This window comes from Mustela putorius, unplaced genomic scaffold (genome assembly GCF_011764305.1).
Source record: "Mustela putorius furo isolate JIRA1106 unplaced genomic scaffold, ASM1176430v1.1 tig00003834_pilon_pilon_pilon, whole genome shotgun sequence".
Lineage (NCBI taxonomy): Eukaryota > Metazoa > Chordata > Mammalia > Carnivora > Mustelidae > Mustela > Mustela putorius.
In genome coordinates, this window is record NW_025421987.1 from 14060560 (window position 1) to 14073918 (window position 13359).

The 13359-nt window shown below is 35.8% G+C and overlaps 1 pseudogene; it reads left to right on the forward strand.

The window, feature by feature from the left end:
- The first annotated feature begins 898 nt into the window (after nucleotides 1–898).
- LOC123394569 lies at nucleotides 899–987 on the forward strand (annotated as a pseudogene).
- Nucleotides 988–13359: the final 12372 nt, after the last annotated feature.

Below are 13359 nucleotides of genomic sequence, written 5' to 3' on the forward strand. Positions count from 1 at the left end.
TTTAGCTTACTCCTTTGCTTATCTGTAAATTCCCACTCCAACACTGAGAAGTCTGGCTCCCATAATCTGTCACCATTTACTTGAGTCTACATTCCAGTATACACACATATCAGTATGAGAATTGTCAACCATTACCCTTGTGGAAAACAATTTATCTGCTAGAATACCAGGCTTAGATGCTGTTCCTGTGTCTTTGTTCTCGATAAATTCACTCATTTCGGATGAATAAGTCTGATAAAATCTTGCCTGCAAGGTAGGGCTTTGTTATAGAGAATGATCTGGTATATTTTCAAATGGTTTCCCTACTCATGGCAAAACATGAGGGTATTTTTTTTGATTCTTCACCATGGGAACCCGGTGGAGTTTCTGGAGACAGGATTCGCGAATATGTGGACGTTCTCCTAACACTGAGGCCCCCAGGATTTTCTCATTCTCCTACTAGTTCACACTCAACCTCTAGCAATTTGTCAAAATTAGAACTTAAGTGTTCCTATCATTTAAGCTGTTCCAGCAGCTTCTGCTACAGGTAAGCAGATCTCTGTTGTGATTCTCTGTATTTATTTACCACTCTAGATTTTGTGGTGGCAGTCTAGCAGTCTGATGAATCCAAGAAAAGTAGTTAATTTACAATTTCTTAGCCTCTTTTCTTATTATAAGAGCTCCCACTTTACATGTTGTAACTGAAACCAGAAATTCTTCATATAATTTAAAGGTAGCACCTAGACTACCTAGACTCCCTCTACTAAACCAGTTAAACTTTTTTTCAACCCTAAAAAAAAAAAAAATAGCCATCCAAGAATGCTTAATCTAATAATTGTAGATTTACTGGCCATCTCCCCAGGCCAAACATAAAGGTCATTGTTTATTCATCTTATAACAGTGAGATTTAAAGAAAGTCAGCTTTGTGCAGTGGCAGTATCATAGCCAATGAGGTTTATCTGAGGCACGACTATTGCTAATTAAAGAAAGTGTGATGGTAATAATTCCAGAGGTAGACATATTAACAAAATGAGTAAAAGCTGAAAGAAATACAGAAGACAGGAAAAAAAAGCTGTTGGAAATAGCATAAATCTTGTCAATCTGCCAACTTTTAGTTAGCAGGCTCACAGTCTTATACATCTGTTACATAAAGCCTGAAGTAATTTATATATTTGAAGGGGCACCTGGGTGGCTCAGTCTGGTTAACTGCCTCTGGCTCAGGTCATAGTCTTAGGGTTCTGTGACTGAGCCCCAAGTTAGGCTCCCTGCTCAGCAGGGAATCTGTTTTTCTCTCTCCCTCTGCCCTTCCCTCCTCTCATTCTCTCTCTCTCTTTAATAAATCAATAAAATATTTTTAAAAGTTATGTATTTCCATAGAAGATAATAATTGAGTGTGTAGTTATAAGCTCAAGTCATGAAAATACAAAAGCACAAACCTATGTCTGGTACATTAAATGTATTAAGGCAGGGATGTGTCTAATGCATTTTAGAGCAATCCCTATACTTAATACACTTACACTTAAACACAAATTGGAACTTAAGTCAGTTAACGTCTATTACCTGGAAAAGCACTTATACAGAATACCTCAGTCCTCCAGGCTTCTCAGTAGGGAGTTTGGTTTATGCATATGTTATCTATGAACTCTCTGGTATAATTTGCAACTGTAGCAGGTGACAACCATATTAAAAGAAACATTTTTCTTACCCAGGTAGTGCTATTATGGATAAATCTCCATGAAATATCTTGACAACATACATCAAGTTGGAGCTGGTTAACAGTCACCTAATTCCTGTCAGTGAGAGTGAAAACAGACTACTGGAATATTCCCTGATGATAGTTTTTGTTTTGTTTTGTTTGTTTTGTTTTGTGCTTTTGTCTTTTTGTTGTTGTTGTTGTAGTTGTTGAAGGGAATGACAAACTATTTTACTGTTAGTGACAGAATCATCTTTTACTTTTCATGACAGTGACAGAAGATCAAATGCTTGAACTGTGACCATATTGTATAAATATTTCTTTAAAACCAACTTGGAAAGGGTGACTCAGTCTTTCCTTGTAAAAACACATTTAGTAGTTACTTGGAGTGCCTTATGAAGCTGATTATGGATTTTCACTAGAGGAGCTTTATAACTGACTAATGGCTCTCAATGACCAATAATTGATCAAAGATACTTACGGATTGCACACCAGCAAGTTATTTCAGTACAGAAGATACAATTTATAAAGCTTATCATAGTTCAAAGTTATGTTCGTTAGCCTCAAAGTCTGCCCTGATGTACTTCAGAGTTGGAGAAAAGGAGTGGCATTATCAAAATGATACTTTCAAAAGATGGTTCTTGGTGTTGTTGGCTGTGACAGAACAGAATATCGGAAGCTGGTTCTGGAGAGGTTGGAAAGGTAGCACTTTATAGACATTTAGAATCAGGTTGAGTTTGGGTGGATGAGGTCTCTGCCTTATGGCTGAAACACCACCAGCGAATGGCAGTTTTGTAAAAAAATTGGGAAAGTTTTGGCAAAACTTGAAGACACTCGGAAGAGCACAGAAAAGAGAATAATATTTACTTGCTTTCCTGCTGAATAGAAATGTCATTAATTATGAGTTTAAAATAAAAACTATAAATGAATTAGCTATTGTCTATCTGAATTAGGGGCTGAAAAATGTTGGGAAAAAATAAAAATCAGAACAGTGAGAAACCAAGTGACACTTGGAGAAGTAGGAGAAGTCAGGTTTATTTTATACCAGTGGGCCCAGACCAGCTGGCCCTCAAAATTCTGGGCCCCGGGGCAGTGGAGTTCAATAGCTTTTTATAGAGATGTGCAGGGGGTCAGGTTCCAAGGGCTATGCTGGCTGCTGGTAGGTGGGTTTAAACTGGGGGAGCCCGGGCTGCTTTAGGCGAGAACAGTAGTGCAAGGAGCCTGTGGTGGGAAGCCTGTTTGCAGAAACAGCAACAGCTGGTTATCTCTTGCTCCCAGTAGGGCTTCTGGTTATCTGTAGCTTATTGTTAGTAACTTCCCATCTACTGGGGCCTGCCAGCCTGGGCCTGCTCTGGGTAATTTTCCTAAAATAACGAATGCTTCAGGATGGGGAGATACTGTGTGTAGAATAGGTTGTGTAGTGGGATATGAGTATATGAGTGTGTGTTATCCAGTTAAATTGCAACTAAGGCACAGTGCAAAGGGCAAACATCTTGAAGTGTTCTTTTAAAAAAATATATATATATATATATATATATATATATATATATATATATGTTGCCAGAGGTTGGAATCTGTTACCCTCTTATGGGCCTTCCTGAGAGCTGACAGAAATAGCCCTATTATTTGCCATATCCTAAACCTCTCCTCAGGAAATAAGAAGTTAAAATAAACACTGTGGTTGTGTTTTGGAAGATGCTGATATCCCACAAAGTATATTATTCCCTTGTTTTATGTCAGCTTTTCTACCTTGAGCCAAGTGAAGGAGGATCCAAGAACATCATTTACAGAAATTAGAAAGCCTGGAGAAGAGATTATAGTAGGTTTGTCACATAAAATATAGGAAGCTAGTTAAATATGAATTTCACCTAAACAACAATTTTTTAAAATTTTTATTTATTTATTTTTTTAACAACAATTATTTTTTAATTTCAAACATGCCCTATGCAATATTTGAGCTATGCTGACAACAAACAATTATTACTCTTCATCTAAAATTCAAGTGTAACTAGGCACCCTGCATTTTTATTGGCTAACTATAGCAATCTGAATATAGTGACCTGGGTAATAGGCAACTTGTTTCCTGGATGAGTATTTGTTTTACTTATTTTACTTCAGTTTTATTCTATTCTTACCACCTGGCTTAAGCATGATGAGATAATTTTTTAAATATGTATTATGAGAGGCTAAGGGCATGGTACAGTGCTGAGATGTCTCAATGAACCAGTTCTGTGCTTTTGAGGTTTTGTGATAAGCTAGATTGTCTTTCCATGACAAGCTGGATGCCTGCCAAGAAATTTCAAAGAGTACCAGTATCTCAGAACAGGACTCCTCAAATGTACTGTGAAAAAAGAATTCCCCAGGGATCTTGATAAAAAAAAGAATTTGATTTTGAAGGTCTAGGATGGCACCTGAAATTCTACTTTTCTAATAAGCTCCAAGTTATTGTCAAGGTTGAAGTTCCACTCATCATACTTTGAGTAGGAATGCAGTGAGCATTATCTAGGGTGCAGAGCCTCACTCAAAATTTCAAATCCAAAAACTCAATCTTGTCAGTGACCTCCGAGATTTTAGTCATCTAGATACACTAACCTAAATTTAATCAAGCAAACAAACTAGTATGAGAATCCAGAATACTATGCTGCAAGCCACCCTCTTCCTTATTATAAATTAGAACCTAGTGCAGAATATGTCATTTCTCCATGTGAAGCCCTCTGTAGCCTCCTAGTCCTCTCAGAGTAAAAGCCTGTGTACCTCATGATGGCTCTGAGGCTCTGCATGCCCTGCCTCTCATTTGCCCTCCTAACCTCATCTGCTAAGACTCTCCCTGGTTGCCCTCACACACTCCTTTCTTGCTGCACTGGCTTCATAGCTATTGTTTGTAGAACACACCAAATATCCTCCTGATCTCCAGCTTCTTGTTTGTGTGTTTGTTTTACCTAAACACTGTTCCTTCCAATAGCCACAGAGTTTCCTTCCTTCCATCTTCCAGGACTTTACTTAAAAGTACCTTCTCAGTGAGACTATCCTGCTCATTCCATTTTATTTATTTATTTTATTTTATTTTATTTTCAAAATTTTATTTATTTATTTGACAGACAGAGATCACAAGTAGGCAGAGAGGCAGGCAGAGAGAGAGGGGGAAACAGGCTTCCTGCTGAGCAGAGAGCTGGATATGGGGCTTGATCCCAAGACCCCGAGATCATGACCTGAGCAGAAGGCAGAGGCTTTAACCCACTGAGCCCCCCAGGTGCCTCTGCTTATTCCATTTTAAATTGCAGCTCTTTACTCCACATTCCAGATGTTCCTTTACTCAGATATAATTTTCCCATAACACTTATTTCTTAACATAGTATATACTTTACTAACGTGTTGTATTAATTGTTATTTCCTATATGCTCATGCTAGATAAAATGCAAACTTCCTGAGGGCAAGAATGTAGCACACTGCTTGGACATCATTCAGGTCATAGTAAGTTCTTAATATATGCTTTCTCGTTTGTTTGAATTAAACTAATTTATTTGAGAGGTAGAATTATTGAATGGAAAGTTACTTTGAAAGGAAAATGGAGGTGCAAAGTCATTAAATACACTTAAGCCATGTTATAGTAAGTCTAATAAAGCATCCCTGGACCTTACCATGTCTCTAAGAATCTCTTTATTCTGTTGAAGTCAATTGTGTTTCTTGTTAAGGAGTTTTGGAAGCCCTTTTCCAAAAACTTGTTTTCTCTCTTATTCTCCTTTCTTCTGGATGGTTGTATCTCTTTCATTGAATCAATATTTTTAATGTTAACACCACAGATTTAATTATTTGGTGGGAGAATTTTATCTTTTTCAGATTGCTTGACAATTATTTGATATGATCCAGTATAGCTGATCTAATTATCAAAATTCTTGTAGAAATGGGGTTTTATAGATGTCAAATAAAATAATTTTTTTTGTATGACAATATCTGACCACATACTATGTTGAAAAGAACTAATAGTAGGAACTAAAGGCATAGAACTCTTGTGTCATCCTCTCCATTATGACAAAGAAGAGGGAACAAACAATAATAAGAAAGTCCATGGTACACAAGGAAACTCCATATAGAAAATTTAATGTTGGGGGACGCCTGGGTGGCTCAGCGGGTTAAAGCCTCTGCCTTTGGCTCAGGTCATGATCCCAGGACCCTGGAATCGAGCCCCACATCAGGCTCTCTGCTCAGCGGGGAGCCTGCTTCCTCCTCTCTCTCTGCCTGCCTCTCTGCCTACTTGTGATCTCTCTCTCTGTGTCAAATAAATAAATGCAGTCTTTAAAAAAATTAATATCAAACTATTTGAACTGACCCATATTTAGTATATTAACTTACTTATTCCAATATGTGAAATATCTGACATTTAAAGCATGAAAAAGGGAGCTAGTTGAGAATAATGTCTAAGAAAATGATTGAGAAAATTAAGATAAGGGGTTGAGATACAGCTTTTCATAAGATAAGGAGGGTGAGGAATAATTAAAAAATAACACTAATTAATCAGAAATTTAGTATGTACCTTATAAATGACTTGGAGTGTAATAACATAAAATAAAACAGAAATTTAAAAATTATATAAAAAATAGAAAAATACTACAATATGGGGAAAAAACCCATAAGCCTAAATTTCATAACAAACAAATCATATAAAACATTTCATATCTCCCCCAAATGATTTTATACATTTTTAGAATTAAATCTCTTTTATAGTGTTTTTTCCTGAATATCCATCAACATACTCTGTATTAAAATTTTCATTAAATTTTCTTCTATGACCAAAACAACAACCAAAAGTGGACTAAAAACAAATTTTTAGCAATAACATTAACCAAAATGATTAAAATAATTCCTTTTATACTTTTAAAACTAAAGATAAGTATCAGTATGTGTTTTAACATTACCTTCAATTTAAAAAATGATCTTGAGACCAAATTTGTATATTATTACTCTTATCATGGCTATAAAAGTAAGCTGAAACTAAAAAAAAAAAAAGTGTTGAATAGTTTCTAATGGTCTTTAATATAGGCATTTTATTTTATATTTAAAGATTTGAAACTTAGATAATGTTGTGTACTAGAAATTACATTCTTTTCTTTCCTCCTTCAAATTTTGAAAAGGTAAAAGTTACTGTTATATTGAAAAATATATTTCCATTTGCCAAAATATATTAATACCTATATAATATCATCAGGGAATTTGAGGTTCCATAAGATGTTCTGAAAACTTATTTCCTACCCGTTTTACCATAGATGTCAAAATACTATTACCTGTCTTGGCCATCCTCCAATTCTGGATTCACAGTTCTTGCTTCCTGTAATATAAAGGTCTTATACCATAAAATCATCAAATCCACCTCTTTATTCTAGCTAATGGGACTAGATGGGGACACCTGACCTATAGGCTAGCAATCTCTGTGTCACTTGACAAGTAAAATTAAGTTGAGTCAACCCAATTCTCTAATTCAGAAATTTAAATTCAAAATCTAAGGAAAAATTGTCTGTTTAGAAATAAGAGGGAAAAATAATATGTGTAGACACATGATTAGGCAGAGTATGTGTCATGTAGAAGCCAAACTAATGAGAAAGCAGAGCAAGTCAATTCACAGAGTGATAAATAAAGCAGGCACACAATGTCAGTGGGATCATGTATCAGCAGAGGACTAGAGCAAAAACTGGTGAACTCTCTCTAGGTTGCCTTCAACCTGTCTGAATCTAAAACTGCCCTCTTGCTCCAGACTCTCTTTGACCTGTCCTGTTTTCATAAATCTTCATGAAAGGACTGTCATAGAGTCACATCCATCTTTATAATAATATCTCCTACTTGAATTAGTTTGACCGTATCTGCTCTTTGCAGCAACAATGCATTTTATCTAAGTATTCCTTTTAAATATGTAGTGGCTTGAAGAGCGGCCACCCAAAAGACCGTCCACAGAAACTCATGTGAGTTTACTTGGGAAAAGGGTCTTGCTCTTGAATGAGTTTAAGGATCTCAAGATGAGATCATCCTGCATTATCCTGGTGGGTCTGAAATCTAATGACAGTGTTTTTATAAGAGACAGAGAGAAGATACAGACAAAGAGGGAAAGGCCATGTGAGGACAGAGGGAGAGATTACCATGATTCAGCCAGGAACATTGGGAGTTATTAGAAATTGAAAGAAGCAAGGAGGGATTCTATCCCAGAGAATTCTCCCTTGGGAGGAAATTCTTTCCCTTGGAGGAAGTGCAGTCCTGCGGACAACTTGACTTTGGACTTTAGGCCTCCAGGATTGTGAAACAATACATTTATATTATTTTAAGTCATCAAAATTTTGGCAGTTTGTTTCAGCATATCTAAGAAACTAATACAAATTCTATGAATTCCAGTGCCCCACCCCCCGCCCCACATAGTGAGGGGCAGGACTTTTCATCAAATGTGTTTTGAGTATATAAACTTTGCCTCTATTTTCTTAAATATAATGTTGTTACTATAATTTAGGCTTTTCTTAACTCTGGATAACCTTTATAAACTTTAATTTTATATTTTGCAAAGATAATAATTGTAGTGACTGTAGATGTTGATAGAGCTGTTGGTCCCTATACCAGCTGACCCTGAGTTTTTAGATCTTTTTGAATTATTATTTCTCCTTTATGACAATACTTATTTTAGTCTATTTCAGCTCTTAAATTGTTATCATTTTATTTTCATTTGTTAAATAATATTCTAACATTTAAAAATCTTAACATTATAACTTACTATGCATATTAATGCTTATATTTTATAGAAATGCAGTGCTTTCAAGAGCTAACATAGGTAGAGAACAAAATCGTTTGTTCTTTAATTATTCTTGGATTTGTGTTTGAAGAGAGGCATTACACACTATGTCTTATCTATAAGATTCTGATTGTTTAGCATCCTTTATTTCACTTTCCCTTTTTGTAAAATGAGGATATGATTACTTTATAGAGTTGTGAGAATTAAATCTATGAATATAAGTGAGTACTTAGATCAGTGCAGTTTCATATTAAACATTTAATAAATGTCTAGTCTTAACTAGTCAAACTCACTGTTATTTAATTAGCTGCTACTTATTTTGGTTGCTTATATTTAACAATACATCCATCACCTAAAAAACTTTACTTGCTTCTGATCTATGGGCTGGAAACAACATGATTTTGTTTTTATAGACAACATTTTAAGTGTTAGTCTCATATTAGTAATCAAATGGTAGCAGAGTTTCCTCTAGTTGTCTAAATTTCAGTGCTTCCTCTACAGTACATGATTTTATTCCTGACTCTTGTTTTCTTAAGGGAGCTATAAAGACTCTGCTGCAGTCTTCAGAATAATGCCTCCTTAGGCAGGACAGGACATAGTTGTCCCTTTTTTAGTTTTGTTTGTCTTTTGTTTATATTGAGGTATAATCAATATTTAACATTATATTAGATTCAGGTGTACAACATAATGATTCAATATTTATATACAGTAAGAAATGAGCACCACAAAAATAATCTAGTTAATGTCCACCACCATCCATAATTACAGATTTTTTTCTTATGATAAGATCTTTAAAGGTCTCTCTTTAGTGGGGCGCCTGGGTGGCTCAGTTGTTAAGCTTCTGCCTTGGCTCAGGTCATGATCCCAGTGAGCTTCACATCAGGCTCCCTGCTCTGCGGGAAGCCTACTTCTCCCCCTCACTCCCCCTGCCTGATCTCCTCGCTCAAAGTCTCTTTCTCTCTGTCAAATAAATAAATAAAATCTTAAAAAAAAAAAAGTTCTCTCTTTAGCATCTTTCAAATACGCAATACAGTTTTATTAACTATAGTTGCTATGCTGTACATTATAGTCCCATAAATCATTTACTCTTTATTTTATGAGTCTTTTTTAAAATTAAAAACTAACTTCGTTAATCCTCTTAATGTATTTCTCTGATGTACTCAATCCTAGGCAAAGACATCACTGGATTGTTTCTTCCCCAAATTCAAAATACAGAATTTAATCTTCAACTTCTCTTTTTCCCTCAACATGGTATCCAATTTGTTAACTATCCTTTCTATTCCAACTCCAAACCTTGCACTTTTAGACTCATTTCTATTTCAACTTCTATAGTTTAGGCCTTACTTTCCATAGTTTGAGATATGGAAATAGCAATTTAAGTTGCCTTTTTTATACTCTGTGTGTGTGTGTGTGTGTGTGTGTGTGTGTGTGTGTTTGTAACTAAAGAGAAACAGAATAGATATATTCCCAACCTCATGCATGATACATTTATAAGAACAGAAGCCCTTCTGGCCTCTCACCTCTAATGTTTCATAAGGGTTGCCATTCCTTGATTCTCAAAACCTTAGAATGATTATGACACAATGAAGTCTATAAAAATCATCTCCAATCTCTTTTCTCATTTTAGATAATATTTCAGCCACTGACATCAGTCAAGTTCCTGTTACAGGTCCCAGATCAAGTGCTAACAGAGAACATATCCTTCTTTTTATACTCTTTGCAACATTAAAATTGCATTACTTATAATAATAAAAATCTGGAATTTGTATAGTTCAGCAATGATTTGGGTAAAATAGATTTTTGTGGTAAGAAAAAGCATTTATGAAGTTTAAATATTATTTCTGTGTTGTCAACAAATGATATAGATATGACAAATTCCAAATGATAAAGAGTATATTTAAAGATTCAGTCTTTATATCCTTTATACATGCATTAACTACATATCATATACATATCATCAGTATAATACACATGTATAAGCACATATGTGGGTGTATGTGTGAATACATACAGAACCATATGCTTATACATAGTGTGGAATACTTGGTTGTAGTAGAGTTTCACAACATCCTCTGACAGAGAGTGGATTTTAGTAAGATAATCACCAACTAATTGTATCATGATGACTACTAGTATTAGCAAGATAAATGTCACTGTCTTTTTGTAGTCATTCTAAAGAATCTAATGATACAAATTACCTATCCAATCTGGCTATAACAGGATGGAAAATGAGGCTGTCGAGGGTGGACGGTTGGTAAAGAAAGTTGAGAGGTCCCAGGTGAGACTCGCTTTATGTGAACCAAAAGTTATATTTCATCATTTTCTGAACAGGCACTTTTTTCCTTTGCTCTGGCCCTTTCAGGTGAAGTGAATATCATTGGCAATTACACCCAAACATCTTCATCCAAGAGAGGTAAGAGGAATATATCCTGTCATTGCATAATTTTGTGTGTTGTTGAGAGACACTGAGAGTGCTAGAGCTATCAGGAAATGGGCTCAGGCTCCAGGATTAGTGTGGCTGGGCCATCAGACACTATAGTCTAAATTCATGCATGTTCTCCAAACTACTCCAGGAAAACACCTGTTGGCACCTCAAGCCTTGTTCTCGGAGGTCTAGATCACAACAAAGATAGATTAGATGAGTTTCCTGTTAATATAAAAGACCAAGCTAAAATGGAAAGGCCACTCTCCCATTCCAACCACAGAACTGCTGGGGGTGAAAAAAAAGCCACTACCAGGAAAACACTCCACATGTAAAATGATTTAGGTTGATCTCCACAGTGAGAATAAAAATCCTGGTTGAAAGAAAGAAACAAACAACAAAATAACTCCCAAGTCACAGCAGTGGGAGAGAATGGAAGGCAACAGGCACACAGAAATGATAACCATCTAGCTATGTCCTACATGTTTTCAGGGTGCTGGAAGTCAGGAAACAGCCACACAAATGTAGGGATCTGGAATAGAGGTCCCTTCATAAGGCTGGTAACTGTGGACATTGTACAGTCCATCAGTGGACCTAGAAAACTCTATGATTATGTTAGGGAATACATCACAAAAGTATGCCACCTGGATGGGCCATAAAAGGAAAAACCTCTTGCTAGAAATCTGTTTCTAATAAATTCTGAATTTTAAGTACCTGTGAATGGTAGAGTTTTGTGTCTAAACTCGTGGTTTTTGGCCTCCATTGTTACTACTAAGCTAGGGCTGTCAGTTATGTGGAGGTATAATTTGACTACAATAGGCCTCAACTATGTTATATGCCTATTGTTTTCTGCTGTGGCTTTTCTAGTTGGAACACCTACGAGAACCTACTCAAGGAGCATTTTGACTCATCTGCAGGTCTGAAAATTCAATGGGATTAACACCATAAGGGGCCACGAATGACCAAGCAAGAGGAAAAGCTAATATATAAGTACTCTTTAATTTTTCTTATAGGCAAGTGTGCCAGATTTAATAAATAAGAATGCCAGATACCAATCATTTTAATTTCAGACAAAAATGAAATTTTTCTGTAAATAAATTGCATGCAATATTTGGGGCTCACGTGAAAAATGTTGATTATCTGAAGTTCAAAGTTAACTGTGTGTTTTGTATTTTATTTCCTGATCTCACTTGAGAGGGCAATTCTAAGACTCCTTCTAAATGGCTTCTCAGAGGATCCCCATTGGAGAAAGTCCCAATTGCCCAGCATCCCAGCATTGACCATCCTGGTAACACAACTTTGAATGTTCATCTTTCTCTAGATTTATGCTGATCACTTTCTTATTTCCATTCCTGTGGAAATAAAAAATAAATGTTCCCAAAATAAAGCAACTGCACACAGAGATGACTTATTTGAAAATTACCATAAAAAGTAACTATTAAAAGGACACCCTCTGATGCGATTCTGAAACTAGATCACTCACTGGGAAGCAACAGTTAGTGCCCTATTGCTGGTGGAAAGTGATTGTTATATGATTGCTTTGGACTGACTGCTTATGTGCTCCCAAAATTTATATGTTGAAAACTTAATGCCCAAGTTGATAGTAATGAGTGAGGTGAGGTTTTGGGGCTGTATTTAGGTAATAAGAGCAGAACCTTCTTGAATAAGCTAGGTCCCTTGCAACTGAGGCCCTAGGGAGCTCACTTTCCCCCTCTCTTACCTACAGATACAACAAGAAGTCTGTGACCCAGAAGAGAGTCCTCACCTGACCATGGTGACACCCCAATCTGGATTTTTAGCCTCTGGAAGCTTGGGAAACACATTTCTATTATTTGTAAGCCACTCAGTCTGTGGTCTTTTACTACAGCAGCCCAAATGGACTAAGACAGGGATAACTTCCGGCATCAAATTATAATAGTTATTAAGATTCTCACATATGTGGATTAAGATGAGGTGCCAGAACAAGTTGAAGTATTGAGTTTTGCAGTATCTGTCCAAAAACCATGTAGGTAGCCAATTTTTGTGAATGGACTGAAAATTCAGTATCTGTTAATGGCCTAAAAAAACCAAAACCAAAAAGAAGAAACAACAAAAAACAAAACTATAGGCCAACTCTTTATTCAAGGAATGCTGTAAGAGATATTTGTGTCACTATCAATATCTGTAACTGTTTTTGTTGCTGTTGCTATTTATGATGTACTATAGTAGTCACGTTTCATATTATCCCATAAGAAAAACCAAGTTTCATCATTCCGTTTATTGAAAAGTTATTATTTCCTCCTTGGTTTGCAGTGTCACCTCTGTCATATGCTGTTTTCATATACATGAGGGCCTGCATCTGAACTTCTGTACTGTTTTATTGTAGTAGCTTAAGACTAAATCTTAATCTGTAAAGACTAAATCTTTTACCTGTAAAGAAAATGAATGCTTCCATGTTGTTCTTCAAGAGAAAAAAATGAATATTCTTTAAAAAACTCTTTTGAATTTTGGCTATAATTGCAT